Here is a 20,000-nt window from a genome sequence, read left to right as displayed (position 1 = left end):
CCGAAGTGTGCTCCAAGGTGCGGCGTGCACGAAGTCGGAGCCCGGTTTGCCCCGGGTGCGCACCTCGCGTGCACCTTCGCCGCGGTGGGCACCTTGGCTGGGTTGGGCACCATTGAGCGCTCCGAAGTGTGCTCCAAGGTGCGCACCATGGCCCTCCAAGGTGCGCAGCATGGCGTGCACGAAGTCGGAGCCCGGTTTGCCCCGGGTGCGCACCTCGCGTGCACCTTCGCCAGGGTGGGCACCTCGGTGCGCACACCTTCTCAATGTTTTCTTGCCTTTTCTGGAAATTGGTGAAGGCAGCGCATCAAAGGTGCGCACCTCGGTGTGCTCCGAGGTGCGAACCCGAGAGCGCTCCGAGGTGCCCACGAAGTCGAAAGTCGGGTTAATTGCATTGTTTTCCCCGGGTGCGCTCCGAGGTGCGCAACATCGGTGCGCACCAAGGAGGGCTCCGAAGTGTGCTCCAAGGTGCGCACGATTCGGAGCTCGGTTTGCCCGGGGTGCGCACACCTTGGCTGGGTTGCGCACCCTTTGTGCGCTCCAAGGTGCGCACGAAGTCGGAGCTCGGTTTGCCCCGGGTGCGCACCTTCGCCAGGGTGCGCACCTTGATGCGCACGCCTTGGCTGGGCTGCGCACCTTGGTGGGCGCCATGGTGCGCACCTTTCGTGCGCTCCAAGGTGCGCACGAAGTCGGAGCTCGGTTTGCCCCGGGTGCGCACCTTGGTGGGCGCCATGGTGCACTCCGAGGTGCCCAAGATTGGTGCGCACCAAGGAGCGCTCCGAAGTGCGCTCCAAGGTGCGCAGGTGCGCGCGAAGTCGAAAGTTGGGTTAATTGTCCGGTTTGCCTCGGGTGCGCACCTTGCGTGCACCTTCGCCAGGGTGGGCGCCTTGGTGCGCACACCTTGGCTGGGCTGCGCACCCGGGCGCGCACACCTTGGCACCCGCGTTTCCTTCATTTTAAATTTTTTTTTTTTACAATCTCTCAAGTGGGAAATTCTATAATCTCAACTTTTTTTGCCTTTTCAGGAAACTTTTGAATGGAGCGCATCATTGGTGCGCTCCGAAGTGTGCTCCAAGGTGCGCACCTCTGGTGTGCTCCAAAGCTCTCTCCAGCTGCGTGCACCTGCCCCGGCCGCGCACCCGGCCCCGCCCAGCTTCGCTCACCTGTCCCGGGCGTCTGGTGCGGAACCTTAGAGTAAGAAACATCACCGTGCACCTTGGCCAACGTGCGCGACTCGACCGAGCGCGCACTGGCCGAGGTGCACACCGATTTCACCTGGGTGCGCGCGCAGCACCTCGGGCGCACCGGGGTGCGCGCACAACGCCCGGGTTGCACCGTGGCCTGTGTGCTCGGGGCGCCTCGGGTGCGCGCTCGGTGTCGCCCCCGCGCGCGCGGTAGTGCGGGCAGCGCACCCCGGCCCGGCCCGGCCCCGACGAGAACGCAAACGGGCAAAAGGTTTATTCAAATAGCATTGCGACGCCCGGCGAAAAACTAAAAAAGGGTGCAACACCGGGACTTCCCGGGAGGTCACCCATCCCAGTACTACTCCGGCCCAAGCGCGCTTAACTGCGGAGTTCTGATGGGATCCGGTGCACTAACGCTGGTATGATCGCACCCGTTATGAGCTTGTCGCAGTGTGTACTTAGCAAACCGCGACCCACGTGCGAATCCACCCCGGCCACCCACCCCCGTCGAGGTGCACACCCTCCCTCGCGAAGTGCGCCCCGTTCGCCAAGTGTGAGCCCTGCCCGGGTGCGCGCACCTTGCTAGGGCGTCGGGTGTGCACCCGGCCCGGCCTACGTGCGTGCACCTGGACGGGGCGTCGTGTGCGTGCAGTGTCCCGTCTGCAACGCGGTGCCCACACACCACCTCGGGCGCAACGACCTGCGCTCACATGTGGGCCGAGTGCACCTTGGTGCATGTTCGGGGCGCCTCGGGTGCACGCTCGATCTTGCCCCGGTGCACCAAGGCGCTCGGTTTGCCCCGGGTGCGCACTTGGTGCAAGGTGGGCACCCAAAATAGGGATCAAGCACCAAAACACAAGTTTCGGGATGCAAAATGGGACCCAAGGACCACAAATGCGTTCCAAGACCCATGATGGGTCCACGAGAACAAAAATGTGTTCCGAGACTTAATAAACAAATATTGGGTTTTAGGAGAAGAAACATGCTCTGATGCCCAAAACGAGAATCGACCCCGAAAAGGCCACAGGCCAAAAGTGGGATGCGAGACAAAAAAAAATGGGACCCGAGGACCAAAATTGGGTTCCCAGGTCGAAGACAGGGCAACCGGACAAGAAACGACCTCTAAGGCTCGAAATGAGTCCCGACGACTAAAACTTGACAAGAAGCACCCATCAGGCACCCAACTCGACACCCATGGGATGCCGACCCACCCGGGCTTCCACCTAGCACACCTTGGCACCCACCCACCCTCGCACCCAACCTCGCACCCAACTTAGCACCTTTGAACCCACATTGGCACTCACCCTGACCCTGGCACCTTGGAACCCACATTGGCACTCACCTTGACCCTGGCACCCACCTTTGCACTCACCTTGGGACCCACCCTGGCTCCCACCTCGGCACCCACCCAGACACCCACCTTGGTTCCTTGGCACCCACCTTGGATCCTTGGCACCCACCCCGACACCCACCTTGGCACGCAACTTGGCTACTTGCCACCCACCTTGGCTCCTTGACGCCCACCCCGACAACCACCCCGTGACCTACCCTGGCTAGGGTTGGTGCACACCCACCCTGGTGCCCACCTTGGCACCCACCCCATGACCCACCTTGGCACGCACCTTAGTACCCACCCCGTTACCCACCCTAGGACCCACCCCGTGACCCACCTTGGCCAGGGTGGGTGCCTTGGTGCGCACAACTTGCCTGGGCTGCACACCAGGGCGGGCTCAAGATGGCACCCGCGTTCCGTTTTTTTCACTATCTTTCAAAACGGAAATTTTAAAATCTCGTTTTTTTTTTTTTTTTGCCTTTTCTGGAAATTAGTGAAGGCAGCGCATCAAAGGTGCGCAATGCTGGTGCGAACCCGGGAGCGCTCCGATGTGTGCTCCAAGGTGCGGCGTGCACGAAGTCCGAGCCCGGCTTGCCCCGGGTGCGCACCTCGCGTGCACCTTCGCCGGGGTGAGCACCTTGGCTGGGTTGCGCGCCCTGGTGCGCACCAAGGAGCGCTCTGAAGTGTGCTCCAAGGTGCGGCGTGCACGAAGTCGGAGCTCGGTTTGCCCCGGGTGTGCACCTCGGGTGCGCACCTCGCGTGCACCTTCGCTGCGGTGGGCACCTTGGCTGGGTTGCGCGCCTTGGTGGGCACCATGCAGTGCACGAAGTCGGAGCCCGGTTTGCCCCGGGCGCGCACCTCCGCCAGGGTGGGCACCTTGGTGCGCACAACTTGCCTGGGCTGCGCACCAGGAAGGGCTCAAGATGGCACCCGCGTTCCGTTTTTTTCACTATCTTTCAGAACGGAAATTTTAAAATATCATTTTTTTTTGCCTTTTCTGGAAATTAGTGAAGGCAGCGCATCAAAGGTGCGCAACGCTGGTGCGAACCTGGGAGCGCTCCGATGTGTGCTCCAAGGTGCGGCGTGCACGAAGTCGGAGCCCGGTTTGCCCCGGGTGCGCCCTGGTGGGCACCATGGTGCGCACCAAGGAGCGCTCCGAAGTGTGCTCCAAGGTGCGGCCTGCACGAAGTCGGAGCCCGGTTTGCCCCGGGTGTGCACCGCGGGTGGGCACCTTGGTGCGCATGCCTTGCCTGGGCTGCGCACCAGGGCGGGCTCAAGATGGCACCCGCGTTCCGTTTTTTTCACTATCTTTCAAAACGGAAATTTTAAAATCTCATTTTTATTTGCCTTTTCTGGAAATTAGTGAAGGCAGCGCATCAAAGGTGCGCACCTCGCTGCCCACCACGGTGCGCAACGCCGGTGGGCACCCGGGAGTGCTTCGAAGTGTGCTCCAAGGTGCTGCGTGCACGTTGTCGGAGCCCGGTTTGCCCCGGGTGCGCACCTCGCGTGCACCTTCGTCGGGGTGGGCACCTTGGCTGGGTTTGCCCCGGCTGCGCTCCGAAGCGGGGTTATTGGAGCGCCGCCTCTTTTTTTGTCGGAGCGTTTGGTGGGGTTTCTCGCATTGGCTCTTCCCAGGCCCGGTTGCCACCCTGGCGCGCACGAAGTCGGAAGTAGGGTTAATTGCCCGGGTGCGCACCTTTGCCAGGGTGGGCACCTTACCTGGGCTGTGCACCCGGGCGGGCTCAAGATGGCACCCGCGTTCCGTTTTTTTCACTATCTTTCAAAACGGAAATTTTAAAATCTCCTCTTTTTTTTGCCTTTTCTGGAAATTAGTGAAGGCAGCGCATCAAAGGTGCGCACCTCGCTGCCCACCTTGGTGTGCTCTGAGGTGCGCACCCGGGAGCGCTACGAAGTGTGCTCCAAGGTGCGGCGTGCACGTTGTCGGAGCCCGGTTTGCCCCGGGTGCGCACCTCGCCTGCACCTTGGCCGGGGTGGGCACCCTGGCTGGGTTTGCCCAGGGTGCGCTCCGAAGCGGGGTTACTGGAGCGCCCCCTCTTTTTTTGTCAGAGCGTTTGGTGGGGTTTCTCGCATTGGCTCTTCCCAGGCCCGGTTGTTGGGTGCGCTCCCACCCTGGCGCGCGCGAAGTTGGAAGTTGGGTTAATTGCCCGGGCGCGCACCTTCGCCAGGGTGGGCACCTTGGTGCGCACACCTTGGCTGGGCTGCGCACCAGGGCGGGCTCAAGATGGCACCAGCATTCCCTTTTTCTCACTATCTTTCAAAACGGAAATTTTAAAATCTCGTTTTCTTTTGCCTTTTATGGAAATTAGTGAAGGCATCGCATCAAAGGTGCGCACCTCGCTGCCCACCTTGGTGTGCTCCGAGGTGCCCACCACGGTGCGCTCCGAGGTGCCCACCACGGTGCGCAACGCCGGTGCGAACCCGGGAGCGCCCCGATGTGTGCTCCAAGGTGCGGCGTGCACGAAGCCGGACCCCGGTTTGCCCCGGGTGCGCACCTCGCGTGCACCTTGGTGCGCACACCTTGGCTGGGTTGCGCGGCCTGGTGGGCACCATGGTGCGCACCAAGGAGCGCTCCGAAGTGTGCTCCAAGGTGCGGCGTGCACGAAGTCCTAGCCCGGTTTGCCCCGGGTGCGCACCTTCGCCGCGGTGGGCACCATGGCGTGCACGAAGTCGGAGCCCGGTTTGCCCCGGGTGCGCACCTCGCGTGCACCTTCGCCGGGGTGGGCACCTCGGCTGGGTTGCGCGCCCTGGTGCGCACCAAGGAGCGCTCCGAAGTGTGCTCCAAGGTGCGGCGTGCACGAAGTCGGAGCCCGGTTTGCCCCGGGTGCGCACCTTCGCCGCGGTGGGCACCCTGGTGCGCACCATGGCGTGCACGAAGTCGGAGCCCGGTTTGCCCCGGGTGCGCACCTCGCGTGCACCTTCGGCGGGGTTGCGCGCCCTGGTGCGCACCAAGGAGCGCTCCGAAGTGTGCTCCAAGGTGCGGCGTGCACGAAGTCGGAGCCCGGTTTGCCCCGGGTGCGCACCTCGCGTGCACCTTCGGCGGGGTTGCGCGCCCTGGTGGGCACCATGGTGCGCACCAAGGAGCGCTCCGAAGTGTGCTCCAAGGTGCGGCGTGCACGAAGTCGGAGCCCGGTTTGCCCCGGGTGCGCACCTCGCGTGCACCTTCGCCGCGGTGGGCACCATGGCGTGCACGAAGTCGGAGCCCGGTTTGCCCCGGGTGCGCACCTCGCGTGCACCTTCGCCGGGGTGGGCACCTCGGCTGGGTTGCGCGCCCTGGTGCGCACCAAGGAGCGCTCCGAAGTGTGCTCCAAGGTGCGGCGTGCACGAAGTCGGAGCCCGGTTTGCCCCGGGTGCGCACCTCGCGTGCACCTTCGCCGCGGTGGGCACCATGGCGTGCACGAAGTCGGAGCCCGGTTTGCCTCGGGTGCGCACCCCGCGTGCACCTTCGCCGGGGTGGGCACCTCGGCTGGGTTGCGCGCCCTGGTGCGCACCAAGGAGCGCTCCGAAGTGTGCTCCAAGGTGCGGCGTGCACGAAGTCGGAGCCCGGTTTGCCCCGGGTGCGCACCTCGCGTGCACCTTCGCCGCGGTGGGCACCTTGGCTGGGTTGGGCACCATTGAGCGCTCCGAAGTGTGCTCCAAGGTGCGCACCATGGCCCTCCAAGGTGCGCAGCATGGCGTGCACGAAGTCGGAGCCCGGTTTGCCCCGGGTGCGCACCTCGCGTGCACCTTCGCCAGGGTGGGCACCTCGGTGCGCACACCTTCTCAATGTTTTCTTGCCTTTTCTGGAAATTGGTGAAGGCAGCGCATCAAAGGTGCGCACCTCGGTGTGCTCCGAGGTGCGAACCCGAGAGCGCTCCGAGGTGCCCACGAAGTCGAAAGTCGGGTTAATTGCATTGTTTTCCCCGGGTGCGCTCCGAGGTGCGCAACATCGGTGCGCACCAAGGAGGGCTCCGAAGTGTGCTCCAAGGTGCGCACGATTCGGAGCTCGGTTTGCCCGGGGTGCGCACACCTTGGCTGGGTTGCGCACCCTTTGTGCGCTCCAAGGTGCGCACGAAGTCGGAGCTCGGTTTGCCCCGGGTGCGCACCTTCGCCAGGGTGCGCACCTTGATGCGCACGCCTTGGCTGGGCTGCGCACCTTGGTGGGCGCCATGGTGCGCACCTTTCGTGCGCTCCAAGGTGCGCACGAAGTCGGAGCTCGGTTTGCCCCGGGTGCGCACCTTGGTGGGCGCCATGGTGCACTCCGAGGTGCCCAAGATTGGTGCGCAACAAGGAGCGCTCCGAAGTGCGCTCCAAGGTGCGCAGGTGCGCGCGAAGTCGAAAGTTGGGTTAATTGTCCGGTTTGCCTCGGGTGCGCACCTTGCGTGCACCTTCGCCAGGGTGGGCGCCTTGGTGCGCACACCTTGGCTGGGCTGCGCACCCGGGCGCGCACACCTTGGCACCCGCGTTTCCTTCATTTTAAATTTTTTTTTTTTACAATCTCTCAAGTGGGAAATTCTATAATCTCAACTTTTTTTGCCTTTTCAGGAAACTTTTGAATGGAGCGCATCATTGGTGCGCTCCGAAGTGTGCTCCAAGGTGCGCACCTCTGGTGTGCTCCAAAGCTCTCTCCAGCTGCGTGCACCTGCCCCGGCCGCGCACCCGGCCCCGCCCAGCTTCGCTCACCTGTCCCGGGCGTCTGGTGCGGAACCTTAGAGTAAGAAACATCACCGTGCACCTTGGCCAACGTGCGCGACTCGACCGAGCGCGCACTGGCCGAGGTGCACACCGATTTCACCTGGGTGCGCGCGCAGCACCTCGGGCGCACCGGGGTGCGCGCACAACGCCCGGGTTGCACCGTGGCCTGTGTGCTCGGGGCGCCTCGGGTGCGCGCTCGGTGTCGCCCCCGCGCGCGCGGTAGTGCGGGCAGCGCACCCCGGCCCGGCCCGGCCCCGACGAGAACGCAAACGGGCAAAAGGTTTATTCAAATAGCATTGCGACGCCCGGCGAAAAACTAAGAAAGGGTGCAACACCGGGACTTCCCGGGAGGTCACCCATCCTAGTACTACTCCGGCCCAAGCGCGCTTAACTGCGGAGTTCTGATGGGATCCGGTGCACTAACGCTGGTATGATCGCACCCGTTATGAGCTTGTCGCAGTGTGTACTTAGCAAACCGCGACCCACGTGCGAATCCACCCCGGCCACCCACCCCCGTCGAGGTGCACACCCTCCCTCGCGAAGTGCGCCCCGTTCGCCAAGTGTGAGCCCTGCCCGGGTGCGCGCACCTTGCTAGGGCGTCGGGTGTGCACCCGGCCCGGCCTACGTGCGTGCACCTGGACGGGGCGTCGTGTGCGTGCAGTGTCCCGTCTGCAACGCGGTGCCCACACACCACCTCGGGCGCAACGACCTGCGCTCACATGTGGGCCGAGTGCACCTTGGTGCATGTTCGGGGCGCCTCGGGTGCACGCTCGATCTTGCCCCGGTGCACCAAGGCGCTCGGTTTGCCCCGGGTGCGCACTTGGTGCAAGGTGGGCACCCAAAATAGGGATCAAGCACCAAAACACAAGTTTCGGGATGCAAAATGGGACCCAAGGACCACAAATGCGTTCCAAGACCCATGATGGGTCCACGAGAACAAAAATGTGTTCCGAGACTTAATAAACAAATATTGGGTTTTAGGAGAAGAAACATGCTCTGATGCCCAAAACGAGAATCGACCCCGAAAAGGCCACAGGCCAAAAGTGGGATGCGAGACAAAAAAAAATGGGACCCGAGGACCAAAATTGGGTTCCCAGGTCGAAGACAGGGCAACCGGACAAGAAACGACCTCTAAGGCTCGAAATGAGTCCCGACGACTAAAACTTGACAAGAAGCACCCATCAGGCACCCAACTCGACACCCATGGGATGCCGACCCACCCGGGCTTCCACCTAGCACACCTTGGCACCCACCCACCCTCGCACCCAACCTCGCACCCAACTTAGCACCTTTGAACCCACATTGGCACTCACCCTGACCCTGGCACCTTGGAACCCACATTGGCACTCACCTTGACCCTGGCACCCACCTTTGCACTCACCTTGGGACCCACCCTGGCTCCCACCTCGGCACCCACCCAGACACCCACCTTGGTTCCTTGGCACCCACCTTGGATCCTTGGCACCCACCCCGACACCCACCTTGGCACGCAACTTGGCTACTTGCCACCCACCTTGGCTCCTTGACGCCCACCCCGACAACCACCCCGTGACCTACCCTGGCTAGGGTTGGTGCACACCCACCCTGGTGCCCACCTTGGCACCCACCCCATGACCCACCTTGGCACGCACCTTAGTACCCACCCTGTTACCCACCCTAGGACCCACCCCGTGACCCACCTTGGCCAGGGTGGGTGCACCCACCCTGGTGCCCACCTTGGCACCCACCCATCCTAGCACCCAGCCTGTGACCGGGCTTGGAACCCAACCTTGCACCCGTCTTGGCCAGTGTGGGTGCGCACCCATCCTGGCACCCACGTTGTGACACACCCTTTAACCCACGCACCCTAGCAGCCACGTTGGCACCCACCTTGGAACACAACCTAGCAACTTGGCACCCACCCCGTGACCCACCTTGGCATCCACCATAGCAGTCGCCCACTTGGCACCCACCTTGGAACCCAAGTTGGCACCCACCTCGGCACCCACCTTGACACTTGTGGACCCACCTTGCCACTCACCCTAGCATCGACCCATCCTAGCACCCACCCTGGCACCTTTGCACCCTAGCACTCACCCATCCTAGCACCTAACCTGTGACCCACCTTGACACTCACCCTCGCACCCACCTTGGAACCCAACCTAGCACCCACCCACCCTGACACCAACCCTAGCACCTACCCACCCTTGCACCCACCCTGTGACCCATCTTGGCACCCACCCATCCTACCACTCAACCTATCACCCACCTTCTCACCCACCTTGGCATCCACCTTAGCACCCACCCACACTGGCACCTTGGCACCCACCTCGGGCAAGGTGGGTGCACACCCACCCTGACACCCAATTTAGAACCAACCGAGCATGTTACCCACCTTGGCACCCACATTGCAGCCCACCCTAGTACCCACCCTATGACCCACATTGGCATCCACACCCTAGCACCCAGGCACCTCGACACCCGCCTTGACACGCACCCTAGCACTAAACCTGTGACCCACCTTGGAACTCACCCTAGAACCCACCCACCCTGTGAACCACCTTGGCATCCACCTTAGCACCCACCCACCTTGGCACCCACTCTAGCACTCACCCATCCTAACACCCAACTTGTTACCCACCTTGGCACCCGCCCTCGCGTCCACCTTGAAACCCACCCTAGCACCCACCCACGCAGGAGCCCACCTTGGCACCCAACCTAACACCCACGCATCCTGGCACCCAACTTGTGACCCACCTTGGAACCCACCCTAGTACCCACCTTTGAACCCACTATATCACCAACCCACCTTGGCACCCACCCTATGACCCTCTTTGGAATCCACCCTAGCACGCACCCACCCTGGCACCCACCATGGAGCGCACCCTAGCACCCACCCACCTCGGCACGCACCTCAACACCCACCTTGGTGTGCGCACTGCGCCAACCTCTCAAAGACCCTATGTGGTGCGCTCCAAAGTGTACACCTTTGGTGCGCTCCAAGGTGCGCACCTTTGGTGCACACCGAGGTGCACACCAAAGTGTGCACCGAGGTGAGCACCAAAGTGCACTCCAAGGTGCACACCAAGGCGTGCACCTTTGGTGCGGTCAATGCAAACGAATTCGGAAGTTGGGGTCGATGTCCTAATCGCTGCTGCAGACTACACGTATGAGAATCGGACAAATAGCTTTATATAGGGGAGGTGTTGCGTTTGATGGGTCGACTCCCCTGGTTGTGTGCACTGCACCAACTTCAAAGACCCTGTCTTGTTTAAGAAGTCAAAAGTTGGGGTGGATGTCCTAATCATTGCTGCAGTCTACGCATGTATGAGAATCAGACAAATAGCTTATATAGGGGAGGTGTTGCATTCGGTGGGTTGACTCCCCTGGTTGTGCGCACTGCGCCAACCTCAAAGACCCCGCATAGCAGAAGAAGTCGGAAGTCGGATTTTGGTGAGCACCAAGGCGTGCACCTTTGGTGCGGTCAACGCAGACGAATTCAGAAGTTGGGGTGGATGTCCTAATCGTTGTTGCAGGCTACACATGTATGAGAATCAGACAAATAGCTTATATAGGGGAGGTGTTGGGTTTGATGGGTCAACTCCCTTGGTTGTGCGCATTACGCCAACCTCAAAGACCTTGTTTTCGTTAAGAAGTCAAAAGTTGGGGTCAATGTCCTAATGGCTCCTGTAGGCTACACATGTATGAGAATCGGACAAATAGCTTATATAGGGGAGGTGTTGGGTTTGATGGGTCGACTCCCCTGGTTGTGCGCATTACGTCAACCTCAAAGACCTTGTTTTCGTTAAGAAGTCAAAAGTTGGGGTCGATGTCCTAATTGCTCCTGTAGACTACACATGTATGAGAATCAGACAAATAGCTTATATAGGGGAGGTGTTGGGTTTGATGGGTTGACTCCCCTAGTTGTTCGCATTACACCAACCTCAAAGACCTTGTTTTCGTTTAGAAGCCGAAAGTTGGGGTCGATGTCCTAATTGCTCCTGCAGGCTACGCATGTATGAGAATCAGACAAATAGCTTATATAGGGGAGGTGTTGGGTTTGATGGGTCGACTCCCCTGGTTGTGCGCATTGCGCCAACCTCAAAGACCCTGCATTGCGGATGAAGTCGAAAGTCAGAGTTTGGTGTGCTACAAGGTGTGGTCGAAGGTGCTCACCTAGGTGTGCACCTTTGGAGCGCAGGAAAAGTGCCCTCCAAAAGTGCGCACCTTTGGAGTGCACAAAAGTGCCCTCCAAAAGTGCGCACCTTTGGAGCGCACAAAAGTGCCCTCCAAAAAGTGCCCTCCAAAAGTGCGCACCTTTGGAGCGCACAAAAGTGCCCTCCAAAAAGTGCCCTCCAAAAGTGCGCACCTTTGGAGTGCAGAAAAGTGCCCTCCAAAAAGTGCCCTCCAAAAGTGTGCACCTTTGGAGTGCACAAAAGTGCCCTCCAAAAGTGCGCACCTTTGGAGCGCAGAAAAGTGCCCTCCAAAAAGTGCCCTCCAAAAGTGCGCACCTTTGGAGCGCAGAAAAGTGCCCTCCAAAAAGTGCCCTCCAAAAGTGCGCACCTTTGGAGCGCAGAAAAGTGCCCTCCAAAAAGTGCCCTCCAAAAGTGCGCACCTTTGGAGCGCAGAAAAGTGCCCTCCAAAAAGTGCCCTCCAAAAGTGCGCACCTTTGGAGCGCACAAAAGTGCCCTCCAAAAAGTGCCCTCCAAAAGTGCGCACCTTTGGAGCGCACAAAAGTGCCCTCCAAAAGTGCGCACCTTTGGAGCGCACAAAAGTGCCCTCCAAAAGTGCGCACTTTTGGTGCGCACCAAGGCGCTGGTTCGGTCGTTGCAGGCGAGTTCGGAAGTTGGGGTCGATGTCCTGAGCGGAGGTGCAAACTACACAGGTGTCGGAATCGGACAAATAGCTTATATAGGGGAGGTGTATGCTTCGATGGGTCGACTCCCCAGGTTGAGCGCACCGCGCCAACCTCAAAGACCCTACGGTATGGATGAAGTCGGAAGTTGGGTCCGATGACCGATTCGATTAGTAGGTATGCTCATGAGGTCGGAATTTGGGTCCGATGACCTGCCATGTGCAGGAAGGCGAATGTTGGCACTGTGCGTTGCAAGGTGCACACCAAGGTGCTGGTGCGGTCTTTTTAGTCGAGTTCGGAAGTTGGGGTCGATGTCCTGATCGGAGGTGCAAGCTACACAGGTGTGGGAATCGGACAAATAGCTTATATAGGGGAGGTGTATGCTTCGTTGGGTCGACTCCCCGGGTTGAGCGCACCGCGCCAACCTCAAAGACCCTACGGTATGGATGAAGTCGGAAGTTGGGTCCGATGACCGATTCGATATGTAGGCATACTCGCGAGGTCGGAATTTGGGTCCGATGACCTGCCATGTGCAGGAAGGCGAATGTTGGCACTGTGCGTTGCAAGGTGCGCACCAAGGCGCTGGTTCGGTCGTTGCAGGCGAGTTCGGAAGTTGGGGTCGATGTCCTGATCGGAGGTGCAAACTACACAGGTGTGGGAATCGGACAAATAGCTTATATAGGGGAGGTGTATGCTTCGTTGGGTCGACTCCCCGGGTTGAGCGCACCGCGCCAACCTCAAAGACCCTACGGTATGGATGAAGTCGGAAGTTGTGTCCGATGACCGATTCGATATGTAGGCATACTCGCGAGGTCGGAATTTGGGTCCGATGACCTGCCATGTGCAGGAAGGCGAATGTTGGGACTGTGCGTCGCAAGGTGCGCACCAAGGCGCTGGTGCCGTCGTTGCAGTCGAGTTCGGAAGTTGGGGTCGATGTCCTGGTCAGAGGTGCAAACTACACAGGTGTGGGAATCGGACAAATAGCTTATATAGGGGAGGTGTATGCTTCGATGGGTCGACTCCCCGGGTTGAGCGCACCGCGCCAACCTCAAAGACCCTACAGTATGGATGAAGTCGGAAGTTGGGTCCGATGACCGATTCGATACGTAGGCATATTGGCGAGGTCTGAATTTGTGTCCGATGACCTGCCATGCGCAGGAAGGCGGAATTTGGGTCCGATGACCGAGTTGATGGCGTGCCATGCGCAGAAAGGCGGAATTTGGGTCCGATGACCGAGTTGATGTTGATGGCCCGCCATGCACAGGAAGGCGGAATTTGGGTCCGATGACCGATTTGAAGGCGTGCCATGCGCAGAAAGGCGGAGTTTGGGTCCGATGACCGAGTTGATATTGATGGCCCGCCATGCGCAGGAAGGCGGAATTTGGGTCCGATGACCTGACAGACGCATGGAGTCCGACTCGGGGGCCGATGTTCGATTCGATGACTTGCATTGTGGGTAAAGTCGGAAGTTGTGGTCTTTGACCCGATTCGATGACCAGACTTCGGCTGCTTGAGAATCGGACAAATAACTTATATAGGGGAGGTAGTGTTCTCGAGCATCCTCCCCCCGTGCCCGTTTATGTCGATTGATGCTGGTGCTCGACTGGTTGGAGCGCTCGGATGCAAAAATCTTGCACCAGGATTTATCGATTGTGATGGACACGGCAAGTCTCCTGATTGCTATGCAGGAGCTCATCGTGAATCTCTATGCGGCCTTGGTATGGACTCGACCTGCGGAATGGTTCGGCAATGGTAGTCGCTCCAACACGTCCTTGCAATGGCCACAGAGGTGATTCGACTAGAGCTCCAGTCTAGCTTTTGGGTTGCTTGGCGGACTGGTATAGCCGCGATCGAGTTCCGGCCATGAACGTTTTAGATAGCTCTTGGGCTTTCTGGGACGGAAGTCGGAAGTTTGGGCTGTTGTCCGATTTGATGACCATTCTTCGGATGTGTGAGAATCGGACAAATAACTTATATAGGGGACTGTGTTGTCTCACGCAGCCCCCTCCGTGCCCCTCTATCTCGACCGATGTTGGTGCTTGAAAGGGTTGGGATCGCTCGGATTTATAAACGTGCACCACCATTTGTCGAGTGTGAGGGACGCGGCAGGTCTCCTAAATGCTATACGGGCGCTCTCTGAGAATCTCTATCCGGCCTCGACACAGACTAGTCTTGCTGAATGGTTTGGCACTGGTAGTCGATCCAACACGTCGTTGTTGTGGCCGCCTAGGCGATTCGATTCGAGCCCCCGTCTAGCTTTTGGGTTGCTTGGCGGATTTTGCCCTATCCGCAAGTGAGCTCGGTCCCTAAACGTTCGAGAAACCCGATTGCTATGCGCCGACTCTCTTTCTTGCGAGCCTCCATCTAGCTTTTGGGTCTCTACGGAACGGAAGTCGGAATCTGGGACCGTTGTTTGATTCGACGAGGCAGACTACGGTTGTGCGAGAATCGGACAAATAACTTATATAGGGGAGGTGTTGACTGGAGCATTCTCCCCCGTGCCCCTCTAACTCGACCAATGCTGGCGCTCGAACGGTGGTAGCGCTCGGATTTTCGTTGAGCGCCAGCATTGGTCGATTTAGAGGGGCATGCGAGATTCCCGAATGCTATGCGAGGGCTCTAACGGAAATGTCTATTGGTTTCGGTATGGATGCAATTGCGAGTGGTTCGGCAAAGGTAGTCGTTCCGATGCGTCCATGTCGTGGCCAAATCGATAATTCGATTTGAGCCCTCGTATAGCATTTGGGTCTCTCGATGTGATTCCGCATTCCAGTCCCTTTGGGCACTGCTTGAGCCGCATCCCAGGGGGTTCCCTTCCCAATAATCTGCCTCGCAACCCGATTGCTATGCGGTGAGGCTCCTCGGCCGCCTCGGAACTATCTGTGTATCAGACGCATCGCGGGATAAGGGGTTGGCAACGGTAGTCGCCCCAAGCGCGTCCGATGCTTGGACCATTCCGAGGCGGCCCTGAAGCCTCTTCCGTCTAGCCGTTGGGTCCTTCTCGCCGCATCCCTTGCCTCGCACCCCGATTGCTATGCGGTGAGGCTCCTCGGCCGCCTTGGAACTATCTGTGTATCAGACGCATCGCGGGATAAGGGGTTGTCACTGGTAGTCGCCCCAAGCGCGTCCGATGCTTGGACCATTCCGAGGCGGCCCTGAAGCCTCTTCCGTCTAGCCGTTGGGTCCTTCTCGCCGCATCCCTCGACTCGCACCCCGATTGCTATGCGGTGAGGCTCCTCGGCCGCCTTGGAACTATCTGTGTATCGGACGCGTCGCGGGATAAGGGGTTGTCACTGGTAGTCGCCCCAAGCGCGTCCGATGCTTGGACCATTCCGAGGCGGCCCTGAAGCCTCTTCCGTCTAGCCGTTGGGTCCTTCTCGCCGCATCCCTCGCCTCGCACCCCGATTGCTATGCGGTGAGGCTCCTCGGCCGCCTTGGAACTATCTGTGTATCGGACGCGTCGCGGGATAAGGGGTTGTCACTGGTAGTCGCCCCAAGCGCGTGCGATGCATGGACCATTCCCAGGCGGCCCTGAAGCCTCTTCCGTCTAGCCGTTGGGTCCTTCTCGCCGCATCCCTCGCCTCGCACCCCGATTGCTATGCGGTGAGGCTCCTCGGCCGCCTTGGAACTATCTGTGTATCGGACGCGTCGCGGGATAAGGGGTTGTCACTGGTAGTCGCCCCAAGCGCGTCCGATGCTTGGACCATTCCGAGGCGGCCCTGAAGCCTCTTCCGTCTAGCCGTTGGGTCCTTCTCGCCGCATCCCTCGCCTCGCACCCCGATTGCTATGCGGTGAGGCTCCTCGGCCGCCTTGGAACTATCTGTGTATCGGACGCGTCGCGGGATAAGGGGTTGTCACTGGTAGTCGCCCCAAGCGCGTCCGATGCTTGGACCATTCCGAGGCGGCCCTGAAGCCTCTTCCGTCTAGCCGTTGGGTCCTTCTCGCCGCATCCCTCGCCTCGCACCCCGATTGCTATGCGGTGAGGCTCCTCGGCCGCCTTGGAACTATCTGTGTATCGGACGCGTCGCGGGATAAGGGGTTGTCACTGGTAGTCGCCCCAAGCGCGTCCGATGCTTGGACCATTCCGAGGCGGCCCTGAAGCCTCTTCCGTCTAGCCGTTGGGTCCTTCTCGCCGCATCCCTCGCCTCGCACCCCGATTGCTATGCGGTGAGGCTCCTCGGCCGCCTTGGAACTATCTGTGTATCGGACGCATCGCGGGATAAGGGGTTGTCACTGGTAGTCGCCCCAAGCGCGTCCGATGCTTGGACCATTCCGAGGCGGCCCTGAAGCCTCTTCCGTCTAGCCGTTGGGTCCTTCTCGCCGCATCCCTCGCCTCGCACCCCGATTGCTATGCGGTGAGGCTCCTCGGCCGCCTTGGAACTATCTGTGTATCGGACGCGTCGCGGGATAAGGGGTTGTCACTGGTAGTCGCCCCAAGCGCGTCCGATGCTTGGACCATTCCGAGGCGGCCCTGAAGCCTCTTCCGTCTAGCCGTTGGGTCCTTCTCGCCGCATCCCTCGCCTCGCACCCCGATTGCTATGCGGTGAGGCTCCTCGGCCGCCTTGGAACTATCTGTGTATCGGACGCGTCGCGGGATAAGGGGTTGTCACTGGTAGTCGCCCCAAGCGCGTCCGATGCTTGGACCATTCCGAGGCGGACCTGAAGCCTCTTCCGTCTAGCCGTTGGGTCCTTCTCGCCGCATCCCTCGCCTCGCACCCCGATTGCTATGCGGTGAGGCTCCTCGGCCGCCTTGGAACTATCTGTGTATCGGACGCGTCGCGGGATAAGGGGTTGTCACTGGTAGTCGCCCCAAGCGCGTCCGATGCTTGGACCATTCCGAGGCGGCCCTGAAGCCTCTTCCGTCTAGCCGTTGGGTCCTTCTTGCCGCATCCCTCGCCTCGCACCCCGATTGCTATGCGGTGAGGCTCCTCGGCCGCCTTGGAACTATCTGTGTATCGGACGCGTCGCGGGATAAGGGGTTGTCACTGGTAGTCGCCCCAAGCGCGTCCGATGCTTGGACCATTCCGAGGCGGCCCTGAAGCCTCTTCCGTCTAGCCGTTGGGTCCTTCTCGCCGCATCCCTCGCCTCGCACCCCGATTGCTATGCGGTGAGGCTCCTCGGCCGCCTTGGAACTATCTGTGTATCGGACGCATCGCGGGATAAGGGGTTGTCACTGGTAGTCGCCCCAAGCGCGTCCGATGCTTGGACCATTCCGAGGCGGCCCTGAAGCCTCTTCCGTCTAGCCGTTGGGTCCTTCTCGCCGCATCCCTCGCCTCGCACCCCGATTGCTATGCGGTGAGGCTCCTCGGCCGCCTTGGAACTATCTGTGTATCGGACGCGTCGCGGGATAAGGGGTTGTCACTGGTAGTCGCCCCAAGCGCGTCCGATGCTTGGACCATTCCGAGGCGGACCTGAAGCCTCTTCCGTCTAGCCGTTGGGTCCTTCTCGCCGCATCCCTCGCCTCGCACCCCGATTGCTATGCGGTGAGGCTCCTCGGCCGCCTTGGAACTATCTGTGTATCGGACGCGTCGCGGGATAAGGGGTTGTCACTGGTAGTCGCCCCAAGCGCGTCCGATGCTTGGACCATTCCGAGGCGGCCCTGAAGCCTCTTCCGTCTAGCCGTTGGGTCCTTCTCGCCGCATCCCTCGCCTCGCACCCCGATTGCTATGCGGTGAGGCTCCTCGGCCGCCTTGGAACTATCTGTGTATCGGACGCGTCGCGGGATAAGGGGTTGTCACTGGTAGTCGCCCCAAGCGCGTCCGATGCTTGGACCATTCCGAGGCGGACCTGAAGCCTCTTCCCTCTAGCCGTTGGGGCTTTCTCGCCGCATCCCTCGCCTCGCACCCCGATTGCTATTCGGTGAGGCTCCTCGGCCGCCTTGGAACTATCTGTGTATCGGACGCATCGCGGGATAAGGGGTTGGCAGTGGTAGTCGCCCCAAGCGCGTCCGATGCTTGGACCATTCCGAGGCGGCCCTGCAGCCTCTTCCGTCTAGCCGTTGGGGCCATCTCGCTGCATCCCCCACCTCGCACCACGATTGCTATGCGGTGAGGCTCCTTGGCCGCCTCGGAACTATCTGTGTATCGGACGCATCGCGGGATAAGGGGTTGTCACTGGTAGTCGCCCCAAGCGCGTCCGATGCTTGGACTATTCCGAGGCGGCCCTGCAGCCTCTTCCGTCTAGCCGTTGGGGCCATCTCGCCGCATCCCCCAGCTCCTCGGCCGCCTCGGAACTATCTGTGTATCGGACGCATCGCGGGATAAGGGGTTGGCAGTGGTAGTCGCCCCAAGCGCGTTCGATGCTTGGACTATTCCGAGGCGGCCCCGCAGCCTCTTCCGTCTACCCTTTGGGGCCATCTCGCCGCATCCCTCGCCTCGCACCCCGATTGCTATGCGGTGAGGCTCCTCGGCCGCCTGGGAACTATCTTCGTATCGGATGCATCGCGGGATAAGGGGTTGTCACTGGTAGTCGCCCCAAGCGCGTCCGATGCTTGGACTATTCCGAGGCGGCCCTGTGGCCTCTTCCGTCTAGCCGTTGGGGCCATCTCGCCGCATCCCTCACCTCGCACCCCCATTGCTATGCGGTGAGGCTCCTCGGCCGCCTTGGAACTGTCTTCGTATCGGAAGCATCGCGGGATAAGGGGTTGTCACTGGTAGTCGCCCCAAGCGCGTCCGATGCTTGGACTATTCCGAGGCGGCCCTGCAGCCTCTTCCGTCTAGCCGTTGGGGCCATCTCGCCGCATCCCCCACCTCGCACCCGGATTGCTATGCGGTGAGGCTCCTCGGCCGCCTTGGAACTATCTTCGTATCGGACGCATCGCGGGATAAGGGGTTGTCACTGGTAGTCGCCCCAAGCGCGTCCGATGCTTGGACTATTCCGACGCGGCCCTGTGGCCTCTTCCGTCTAGCCGTTGGGGCCATCTCGCCGCATCCCCCACCTCGCACCCCGATTGCTATGCGGTGAGGCTCCTCGGCCGCCTTGGAACCATCTTCGTATCGGACGCATCGCGGGATGAGGGGTTGTCACTGGTAGTCGCCCCAAGCGCGTCCGATGCTTGGACCATTCCGAGGCGGCCCTGAAGCCTCTTCCGTCTAGCCGTTGGGGCCTTCCCGCCCCATCCCTCGCCTCGCACCCCCGATTGCTATGCGGTGAGGCTCCTCGGCCGCCTTGGAACCATCTGTGTATCGGACGCATCGCGGGATAAGGGGTTGGCACTGGTAGTCGCCCCAAGCGCGTCCGATGCTTGGAGCATTCCGAGGTGGCCCTGAAGCCTCTTCCGTCTAGCCGTTGGGGCCTTCCCGCCCCATCCCTCGCCTCGCACCCCGATTGATATGCGGTGAGGCTCCTCGGCCGCCTTGGAACTATCTGTGTATCGGACGCATCGCGGGATAAGGGGTTGGCACTGGTAGTCGTCCCAATCGCGTCCGATGCTTGGACCATTCCGAGGCGGCCCTGCAGCCTCTTCCGTTTAGCCGTCGGGGCCTTCCCGCCGCATCCCTCGCCTCGCATCCCGATTCCTATGCGGTGAGTCTTCTCGGCCGCCGCGGAACTATACCTGTTATTGCTACTGCATCCTTCGGCTGGTAACCTCCTCTGCCGCCTTGGAACGTTCTCTTTGTCGGACGCGTCGCGGGATAAGGGGTTGGCACTGGTAGTCGCCCCAAGCGCGCCCGATGCATAGACCGCTCCGAGTTGACCTTGCTTTCAGCCTCTCACATGCATAGACCTCTCTGAGTCGACCCTGCAGCCTCTCACGTTTAGCCTTTGGAATCTCGCCTCACAACATGATTGCTATCCTTGATGCATCCCTTGCCTCGAGCCCTGATTGCTTTCTTGGCTGCATCCCTCCTCTCCTCACAGCCCGGTTGTCATCACTGCTTCATCCGTCGCTTCATGCATTCTGGCTGCTGGGCCCTTCCCACCGCACACCTCGATTGCTATCTCTTCTGCATCACACACC

The 20,000-nt window shown here is 60.6% G+C and overlaps 2 non-coding genes across 2 annotated transcripts; both read right to left on the bottom strand.

The window, feature by feature from the left end:
* Positions 1–1,495: 1,495 nt before the first annotated feature.
* LOC131867378 (5S ribosomal RNA) lies at positions 1,496–1,614 on the bottom strand. Its single transcript, XR_009365936.1, has one exon. It is a non-coding gene; the product is annotated as a 5S ribosomal RNA (ribosomal RNA).
* Positions 1,615–7,529: 5,915 nt separating this feature from the next.
* On the bottom strand, positions 7,530–7,648 carry LOC131867392 (5S ribosomal RNA). Its single transcript, XR_009365950.1, has one exon. It is a non-coding gene; the product is annotated as a 5S ribosomal RNA (ribosomal RNA).
* Positions 7,649–20,000: the final 12,352 nt, after the last annotated feature.

This window comes from Cryptomeria japonica, unplaced genomic scaffold (genome assembly GCF_030272615.1).
Source record: "Cryptomeria japonica unplaced genomic scaffold, Sugi_1.0 HiC_scaffold_169, whole genome shotgun sequence".
NCBI lineage: Eukaryota > Viridiplantae > Streptophyta > Pinopsida > Cupressales > Cupressaceae > Cryptomeria > Cryptomeria japonica.
Note: the sequence above shows the minus strand (reverse complement) of the source record. Positions and strands in the feature narration are given on the sequence as shown.